The sequence below is a fragment of the Carassius gibelio genome, chromosome B1 (assembly GCF_023724105.1).
Source record: "Carassius gibelio isolate Cgi1373 ecotype wild population from Czech Republic chromosome B1, carGib1.2-hapl.c, whole genome shotgun sequence".
NCBI lineage: Eukaryota > Metazoa > Chordata > Actinopteri > Cypriniformes > Cyprinidae > Carassius > Carassius gibelio.
In genome coordinates, this window is record NC_068396.1 from 34,721,640 (window position 1) to 34,731,480 (window position 9,841).

A 9,841-nucleotide genomic window follows, 5' to 3' on the forward strand; every position below is an offset into this window, starting at 1 on the left:
GCCATTTTTACCAATGTGGTTCTGCCACTTTGCCCCATAGCTGCCATTTTGGATAAAAACAAAACAAAAAATAAAAATAAAATAGCTACGGCACCTTACCAGTTCAAGTTAATATTATTATTATTTTTTTGTTGTTGTTGCTAAATCACTTAAAATAATATTTTTAGAACTGGATAAATTTACTTTTGATTTAACAACCAATACACATGCAAACATTTTATTTTGACAAGCCAAAAACAGTTTTTAAAGTAAATGGGTGCTTTCCATTTCCCCCATGTTTTTCTCCTTATCACAGTCTGGCAGAAATCATGGGTGTTTTCCAAAATACATCATCACATGACAGTAAAAGTGTACAGCTGCCAAGATACAGGGGGTGGGTCAGCTTACCCCACTCTCCATAACCTCCAATGATAATGAATAAGAAGCAGGCTCAGAGACAAATACCATCGACTTTAAAACCATTAAAACCATTTAAAAAATGTTTTTCTTTTTTTCTGTAGTTTGTTTTGGGACATATTGCATTGGTTTTAACAACTAAGCCACCAATAGAAGGTGACTACAGGAACCAATAGTTTCCATTAAAACCAATGCATGTCCAAATGTAAACAGTTAAACCATTACAAATTTTGTAATGGTGTCCATTTTATTTTATTTTTTTATGTCAGCATGAATCTCCTAACACTGAATCTGAGCTATAAGCACATAACGTGACAGACAGTGAACGTGATTCATCATGTACAAAGATTTATTGAGGAAAACCAGTAACTCTGTTTTGTCACACTGTGCAGATGTTACATTAAAGAGACATTTTCACCTGATCTGATGCCTACATCATGTAAGTTCAGAAATATGAATACTGCTTGTTATTTATTTTGACCTTAATAAAACCACATTTTTAGGTTACATGAAAAGAAAAAATTCAAAACAGGAAAAGAAAACTACAGTATAAAGTTTAACATGCCAAGGTAGCAACAACAACAACAACAAAAAAAACACCTTATGTCATTCTGTGCTTTTAATCATCACAAAAGAAGGGAAACAAATTCACCTTCCTAGAGAAAAATATGGATCTCTCTTTGCACAAGTCATAAGATGCATGCTCACACACACACACACACGCACACACACACACACACACACACACACACACACACAAACTAACACTCTTATTTCAAACATGGTGTTGTGTAGTACTTAAATCCTTATACTGCAACTTGGGAAAATAGATTTGCTCAATGTTTAGCCGTACACCAGCATTTAAAAAGGTAAAAGCAAAAAGCAACACTGAAGGCATCAAAACTTTCTAATATTTGTAAGTTATGTAAGAAAAATAGGAAAAATCTAAGTTTCTTACTGCTTGAAAATATAGACGATTTGTTTTTGACAGCTCAGTTGTTTCCACATCATATTATTTAAACTGAAACAGAGACAATGAGGATTTAAACACCCTGAATCCAGCATACATAGGTTCGGTGAATGTGGTGTTGAATGTGTGTAAGTGTGTAAGTTTGTGTGTGTCAGAGACGCTGAAGTATGACAGAGTGCCAGCCGACTCATCAACATACACTCCTACACTATTAGAGGATGAAGGGGCTGGTATATCAGTTTTCTTATTATCATGCCAGGCAGAATATATGTTTTCAGTGCAGTACAGACTCCAGGATTTGTCATTGTATCCAAACCAAGATTCACTTCCTCCTTTCCTGTTGATTCCTTTATATGTTACTGCTATGTAAGCCCATCCGCTCCATTCAACCTCCCAGTAACAGCGTCCAGTCAAACTGTCTTGACTCAGAACCTGCTCATGCTGCTCAAATCTCTCTTCATGAACAGGATACTGCTGATGATATTGGACGTGTTTTGCCTTTCTGTTCCCTTCAGACAGGATGAGTTGAGTGTGTGCTGTGTTTGGATCCAGTGTGAGATCACAGGCATCTGAACACAAGAAGAGACATCACAAGTACATTAAGGACAGTCTCGAGCTCTGAGTGTGTGTGTGTGTGTTCTGGCATATATGGCTGATATAATGACAAATCTGATAACACAGGTATTTCAATGTAAACATGGTTTATGATCTCTCTCTGTAAACCAAATGGGTTTAAACATACTAAACAGCCTTTATTTAAAAATAAAAAAAATACAGAACATTTTTTATGAGGTGTAGGCGGAGGGTAAGGAGATAGAAAATACAGTTTGTACAGTTCAAAAACCATTACACAGGCGGAGAGTCCCTACAAGCCACATGTAAAAGAGAAAAAATACCTACATTTTCTCAGTCCCGGGATGATTCTCAAAGGCTCTCCATGGTCAAAACTAAACAGAGACAAATATAAGCCACTGATGAATAATGTATGATGATTTGAAGTTTGCAAGAATGCGCAAAAAAATCTGTGAGCATTTTAAAATCAGTGAATACAGATTTTTTTTGTTGTTGTTTTTTTTTTTTTAACAAAGGATTCAAACAGAGAAAACAGGAGGCAAATTCAGATTTCTGCTAAAAAAAGTGAAGGTCAAGCAAAATGACAGATTTCACGAAGAAACAGAAAAAAGCATATTAAATCCAGAACTGTGGCAAAATCTCCAAAATGCTGGAACAAACTACCTTAAAAGAATTTTCGCTTTGTGATAGTTAAGCTTTGTTTGCAGATTGCATGAAAATAAAAGTCATACTTGTTGCAATATTCTCAGCAACTCATCTCATAAGACAGGGTTTATTTTGTAAATTGTAATATCCAAACATAGCTCATTCCAAAATAAAGTTTTACTGGTTAACACATTGAAGGTTAGTGAACAGACTGTCAATTCAAAAAGTATTCCGCTGTTTCTGTACTGAACTAAGCTTATTAAAGCCTCTCCTCAATTGAAGCCAAAAAAGCTGACCTGTTCTCACTCCCAAGACAATAATGATAACAAAACCCATGCCCAAAATATCATGCCATTATGACAGATTATGCTGAAATTGCTATGCACATTTTAAGTTAGTGTTAAAAAAGGAAAAAGAAAGTGTGATTACTATAAATGCAGAAAGTTTTGCAACTTTGTGGAAAATACATGTTAGATCTTGAGTAATCTTGAGTAAAACCCACTCTCTACTCCACATACTTGAGCATCTGCAGTGAGGAGTTTGGATCCTCTAGTTTGTGTTTGAGTAGCTGGACTCCTGATGGTCCTGGGTGATTATAGCTCAGATCCAGCTCTCTCAGATGTGAGGGGTTTGAACTCAGAGCTGAAGACAAATAACCACAGCCTTCCTCTGTCACCATACAGCCAGACAACCTATAGACACACATCAATAGGAAACAGGGGATGACTTTAATGTTAGTATGGAACCTTAATCTGTAAATATCATGACTCCTCATGTAAATGACTTAACTTGAGACTCGAACCTCAGTATCTCCAGCTGACAGTTTGTACTCTTCAGTGCCTCAGAGAGCAGCTTCACTCCTGAGTCCTGCAGGTCATTGTTGCTCAGATCCAGCTCTCTCAGGACACAGTTTGAGGATTGGAGTGCTGATGATACAATTTCACAATCCTGAGCAGTCACGTTACAGCCAGCAATACTGAAAGACACAAAAAATAATGTCTTTAATTCTGTAATTGCTATTTAAATAACATCAGTGTCTTCTACTAGAAAGTTTAAAAAGAACAGAATAAACTCAAGGTGTACAGCATCAACTAGTATAACAACATAAACTATAATTCCATTGAGGAAAGAATTTACTGTAAGACTTGATTCAACACTCACAGAGCTTTCCTGCAGTTTCTCACAACTGGTATCAGTCTTCTTCTCCCTTCGTCTGATGTGTTGTATTTCATTGGAACAAGCTCATCTAGTTGCTCCTCTGACATCTGAAGCATGTAGGAGATTGTTGAGCAGTGAGCAGGAGAGAGTTTCTTCTCTGAGTGTTTGTCTGATTTCACAAACTCCTGAATCTCTCTGGACAGAGTCTGATCTTTCACTTCCAGCAGACAGAGGAACAGATTGATGGATCTTTCAGTGGAGAGTTCATGTCCATCTTTAATCATCTCTTTAATGTACTGTGTGGTTCTCCTGATGCTCTCTGAGCTGTTCTCTGTGTGTGTCAGTAGATCCTGTAAGAGTCTCTGATTGGACTCCAGTGAGATGCCCAGCAGGAACCGCAGGAACAGATCCAGACGTCCATTCTCACTCTCTAGAGCTTTATCTACTGTACATTTAAGCACATTTTGTAATGAAGCAAAATTCCTCAATCCTTCCATAGTTGTTCTCACATAAAAGTAAAACACATAGAAAGCAGCGAGAAACTCCTGAAGGCTCAGATGAATGAAGTTGTAGACTTTCCTCTGATGAATCACAGTTTCCTCCTTAAAGATCTTAGTGCAAATCCCAGAATACACTGAGGCTTCAGTGACGTCTATGCCGCTCTCAATCAGGTCCTCCTCACAGAACATCACATTGCCCTTCATCAGCTGTTTGAAAGCCACTTCAGCAAGTTTCACAATAACTTCTCTGTTGGACGGCAGGAGTTTCTCTGGATCTCTCTCTTCATACTTCTGCTTCCTAATGTTGATCTGAATCAGCAGGAAGTGGATGTACATTTCAGTCAGAGTTTGAGGGATTTCTGCTCTCAGATCTTCTTCCAGGAGCTTCTGAAGCACAGTGGATGAGATCCAGCAGAAGACGGGGATGTGGCACATGATGTGGAGGCTTCTTGCTCTTCTGATGTGTGAGATGATTCTGCTGGCTTGATGCTCATCACTGATTCTCTTCCTGAAATATTCCTCCTTCTGAGGCTCAGTGAATCCCTGAATTTCTGTCAGACGGTGGATGTATTTGGAGGGGATCTGATTGGCTGCTCCTGGTCTGGAGGTGATCCAGATAAGAGCAGAGGGAAGCAGCTCTCCTTTCATGAGCTTTGACATCAACACAGCCACTGATGAAGTCTCAGTCACATCACAAACTTTCTGAGCGTCTGAAAACATCAGTGTGATTCTGCTTTCATCCAGACCATCAAAGATGAACACAACTTTACACTCCTCATAAATCTGTGAGTCCAGATCTTGAAGTTCAGGATGAAAGTCCAGCAGAAGTCTGTGAAGACTGTACTGATGATCTCGGATCAAGTTCAGCTCTCGAAATGGAAGCACAAACATGAAATCTACATCCTGATTGGCTTTTCCCTCGGCCCAGTCCAGGATGAACTTCTGCACAGAGATGGTTTTTCCAATTCCAGCGATGCCTTTAGTAAAAAACAGTCTTGATCTGATCTTTCTCCTCAGATCCTGCTTCAGCTGAGGCTTTAAAGATGTCATTGCAGTCGATTGAAGTGTCTTGTGAGTGTTGTGTTCTGGATTTTTTCTCCATCTGTAAAACCTCATGTTCTTCATTCACTCCTTCTCTCTCTCCCTCTATGATATAGAGCTGTGTGTAGATCCTGTTCAAGGGGGTTTCATTCTCCTGGAGTTTCATTCCCTCAAATAATCTCTCATACTTGATCTTCATGCTGGTTTTGTGTTGGTCTCTGACTCTCTGCAGGTCTACAGTTTCAAGTGTGTGTTTCTGTAGGTGTGCTTCAGTTCTTTCCTGCCTGTAGTGAGATCCCGAAAAAAGAAAAAGTCAATTATTGTCATTGCAAAAAGTCATTGGAGTCTTTGAAGACCACAAGACATATATCAATCATTTTAATAAGTATAGCAGTTAGGGGGAGTAATGCAAGAACAACATCTCGATACTAACCAAGTATAAGAGGTCACTGTTTCATCACAGAAACTTAGGGGTTGCAACAAGGATCTGTTACTCTTCACAGATACACCACTGGGTTCTGGAGACACTGATCTCTGTCGCTTCCTCCTGCTGATACTTACAAAAGACAAAAAAAAAAAAAAAATCATTTTGCACATTCTTATTACACATACTTTCCACTGTCGCCTTTTAGCTTGCTTGTTTAGGGACACTTGATATTTGGCAATACTATTCACTTAACTGCACAGACACTGATGGATGAGAATTAAACTGAGTTGAGCTGGATGATGACATCACTGTTTTCTCCAGAAATGCTTTATATATTGGCTGAACAGAACTTAACTAACTTAACTAACAGTGAAGTTATTTTACCTGAATAATGACTGATTAATTTTGCATTTTTAGAGCTGCTGTAAAGTAGAATTGTATTTTGTTTGCATCATTAAATAACTAATTTCTTGTCTATATCTGCAAAGCTGCTTCAAACAAACTATCTGTATTGTATACAACAATATTACAATTATATATTTGTTAGAATTACATTTTTTCCCCCAAAACAATTTACAAATAAGGAGTACAAAATAATAATAATAATTATGTAATATAAAGATCAAGATTATTCAGAAAAGTACAGACAAGAATAGAGATGCATATAAGAAAAAAATACAGAGAAAACATAAAAGCATCTGACAAATGCACATGTGGCAAGTAAATTACCTGGGGTCAGAGGTCACTGTTCCACCACTTAATTCTGGGGGTTGCATCAGGGATCTGCTGCCCTTCATAGACACAATACTGGGTTTTATAGACTCTGGTCTCTGTTTTGTCCTCCTGGTGACACTGACAAAAGTTTAATTAATTGACAAACAAAAACAAATTTTAGATCTATCTGCTGTTTATCAATCCCCATGTCTCAAGTTCTGGCAGTAACTAGCTCTTGTCCATAATCTGAATGAAACCTTGATTTATGTTTAAAGAAAAGAGAAGTCATGGTTTATTTGGACATTATTAGATTTTGGATTCATGTCCGTAAATTAATTCATACTGCAGACTTGAACTGTAATGTTTATAATATTTCTCAATCAGTATAAGCGATGTATAGCAAATGTAGGCTACCACACTGCTGACTGGGTAACACAAAATATATTTCTTTATGTAATTATGCAGTAAAATGTTACATGCGATATGGAATTATTAGAAGAAACTGTACCATGCATTATCTTGTTTGGATGGACAATATAACAGCTTGGACAGTATAAATAACTTGTAAATCACCTGCCACAGATGAATTATAATAAGCTTTGTTATTTGCTACTTTTAATGAGACAGATAATATCCACTTTCAAATCTGTCAATTTTATCACGAAATACAAACTAAAAATGTTTAAATACTTTTTAAAGTGACATTCAATGTTACGTTTGCTGTACATAAACTCACAGTCAGCTGGGCAATAGTTGCGCCTGTTCATAGTTTTAGTTGTAAATATTTATTGCAAAGCTGGACGTAGCTAAGACCAGTGTACATTTTTTTTCCTCTCAGTTGAGAAGAAAGTGCTCACAGAAGAACAGAAGTAGGCAGGATTGCATCCCAGCATGACAGAAAATGATTCAGGAAAATTATTTTGTGTCTCTCTGGTGGTAATATGAGATGCCGTTCACCTCATAGACAGCACATAGTGTTGGCCCAGATCCGGCCCACATCTGGCCTGTGTGAAATCCATGTCGGCCAGATGTGGCCAGGATTTGGGAAACTGTCTGGGAAACCAACCGCAGGCTTCTAGGATGCACTGCGAATAACTTTGAATAAAAGCATCTGACAAATGCTAAAACGGCTAATGTCTTACCTGGGCTCAGTGGTCCCTGCTTCATCATCAGATGTAGTGGGGAGATTCTCCATCTGTTGATCACAGCTGAACTCAGGAGACGGAGAACTCATTTTAGAGGTTGTGTCCTTATCTCTTCTTCACAGAGACTAGTTTCCTACTATTTCTCAAAGACAATGCTGAGAGACTGCTTGACCTTTCACGATGCAAAAAGGATGAAGATAAAAATAAAACCAGACAAAAGAAAGTAAATAGACAAACACACTGAGAAAAAAGAAACACTGATCAGTAGCTTTGGATAACAAGTTTTATGCAGGATTATGAAGTGCTGATGTTTTTTTTCTTCAGTAGAGCAGGAAAGATTTTTAACTTAAACCAAGCAGCTTTTTAGTTAAAACGGCAGCCGCTGAATTATTCATTCTAGCAAAAAATCTTCTTTACTGTAATGTTATTACTGAGGGAAATCACTTATATCTTGGATGGCATGAGTGTGAGTAAATCTAAAACTATATTCTCTTCTGAAATAATGGTTATGCCTCTGAATTTGCTGATGGGATTCTGTAACTACAAATTACCTGAAAAGCATGCACACCATATACGGTGAATTGTATAAAATTTCTATAATTCTATATTTAATTCCATATTTTAAAGCATGTGGAGAATAATGATGAATCGCTTTGTTTTCGTGCACTCAGTTTTTGCGAATCCTGTGCAAAATTGACATAAACGTTACGGGAAAACCCCCAAACGAAGAACAAGGACGAAATTGTGTTCAACCAGAAACATAAAATCCCAGTTAATTCACTTTAGCAAATACTTTCAGTAACGTTTTTTTTTTTTTTTTTTTTTTTTTTTTTTTTGAGGAGGAAGAGGAGGAGGAGGAAGCGGAGTTGATAGAGTAGAACAGTTGCTCTGAACGCTTTAGAAAGCGTTGTAGCCTAAGGGAAGTGTATTGTCTGCAACAACTAGGATTCACAGTAAAATATTTATGGCTCTCGCACTCCTCTGTCTCTGTTCTTCCGATCTTCGTCCTCTTTAATAGTCAAAGTTGGCAATCAAAATATTTCAGCTACGCACTTCAGTTGTCTAACGTACGTGTCGAACTGTCATCATCACCAGTGTAAAGAACAGCAACACACAAACAGCAGCTCAGTGAAGGAGACATACAAGCTTAGGTTACATGGTAAATTCTTAATAAATAAATAAATAACTTACCACAAAAAAGGAGATTTAAAGAAGTGACCGCTTTAAAACCTTGAAATTGCGTGTCCTCGTTTCACCCTCCTTTACTTTCGTTTCTAGTTAGTCACGTGTTCCTTCGCAGTAGATCTAAACTTTCTCGCGCTCCTCTAGTGGCGCAGAGCATCATCACACTCAAGTGAGATCACTCTAGAGCAGCTGTGATGTAGGTGACAGCCCTACTGAACAAAAAACCCTTTAAACCATCACAGAAAATGTAATTGCTTTCCACTACAAATACCATTCATTTTTAACCATTAAAACCATCATTAAAAAAAAAAAAAATTGTTCGGTGTGTTTTGGGACATATTCCTTTAGGATTTATTGTTTTTAACAATTAAGCCACACATAGAAGATGAGAACCACAGGAACCAATACAGTTTCCATTAAAACCAATACAAGTCCAATTATAAACAGTAAAACCATTACACATTTTGTAACGGTTTCTATTGTTTTGTTTTTTTTTTCAGTAGGGAGAGCACACAGTCTGAATGAAAATTAAACTCAACTCAAAAACTAAAGATCTAGAAACTGTTATGTCATCTGATGAAGGAATAACCTTTTATTGACATTCACCACACCATTGCGCTACAAACACCACCAGAAACATGACATATAGTATTTAACATGTGTAAAGGATAATCCATGGTTACCTGTGAATTAAACGATTGTATTGCATGACATGAGGGCAAAGATGAGAAACCAGAACTTATAATGGTGTAGACAGATGGTGTGACATCGATCACAACTGTGAAAAGATACATTTTACTGGTACAACTTAATGTAGTCTGGTAGAATGAATCAATTTATTTTGATTTGAATAAAACCACATTTTAGTTTACCTGACAAAAATGTTTTTACAAAACCCAAACACAGGAAAAAAGAAACACACACACATATGTATAGACACTTTCATAGGGCGCAGGCTCCTGGCCCTATCTTCCAGTCTGTATTTGTTTATTAGACAGGCTGTGGCGCTGTCTAGAAAAACTGAAGTTGGACTTAGGTGGTTGTGCTGTGAGATGTGTTTGCCCATACTCTTTTTTTATGTGTGGCG

General features: G+C 37.4%; 1 pseudogene; it reads right to left on the reverse strand.

Annotated features, from left to right (window-relative positions):
• Positions 1-724: 724 nt before the first annotated feature.
• LOC127949409 (NLR family CARD domain-containing protein 3-like) lies at positions 725-8,908 on the reverse strand (annotated as a pseudogene).
• Positions 8,909-9,841: the final 933 nt, after the last annotated feature.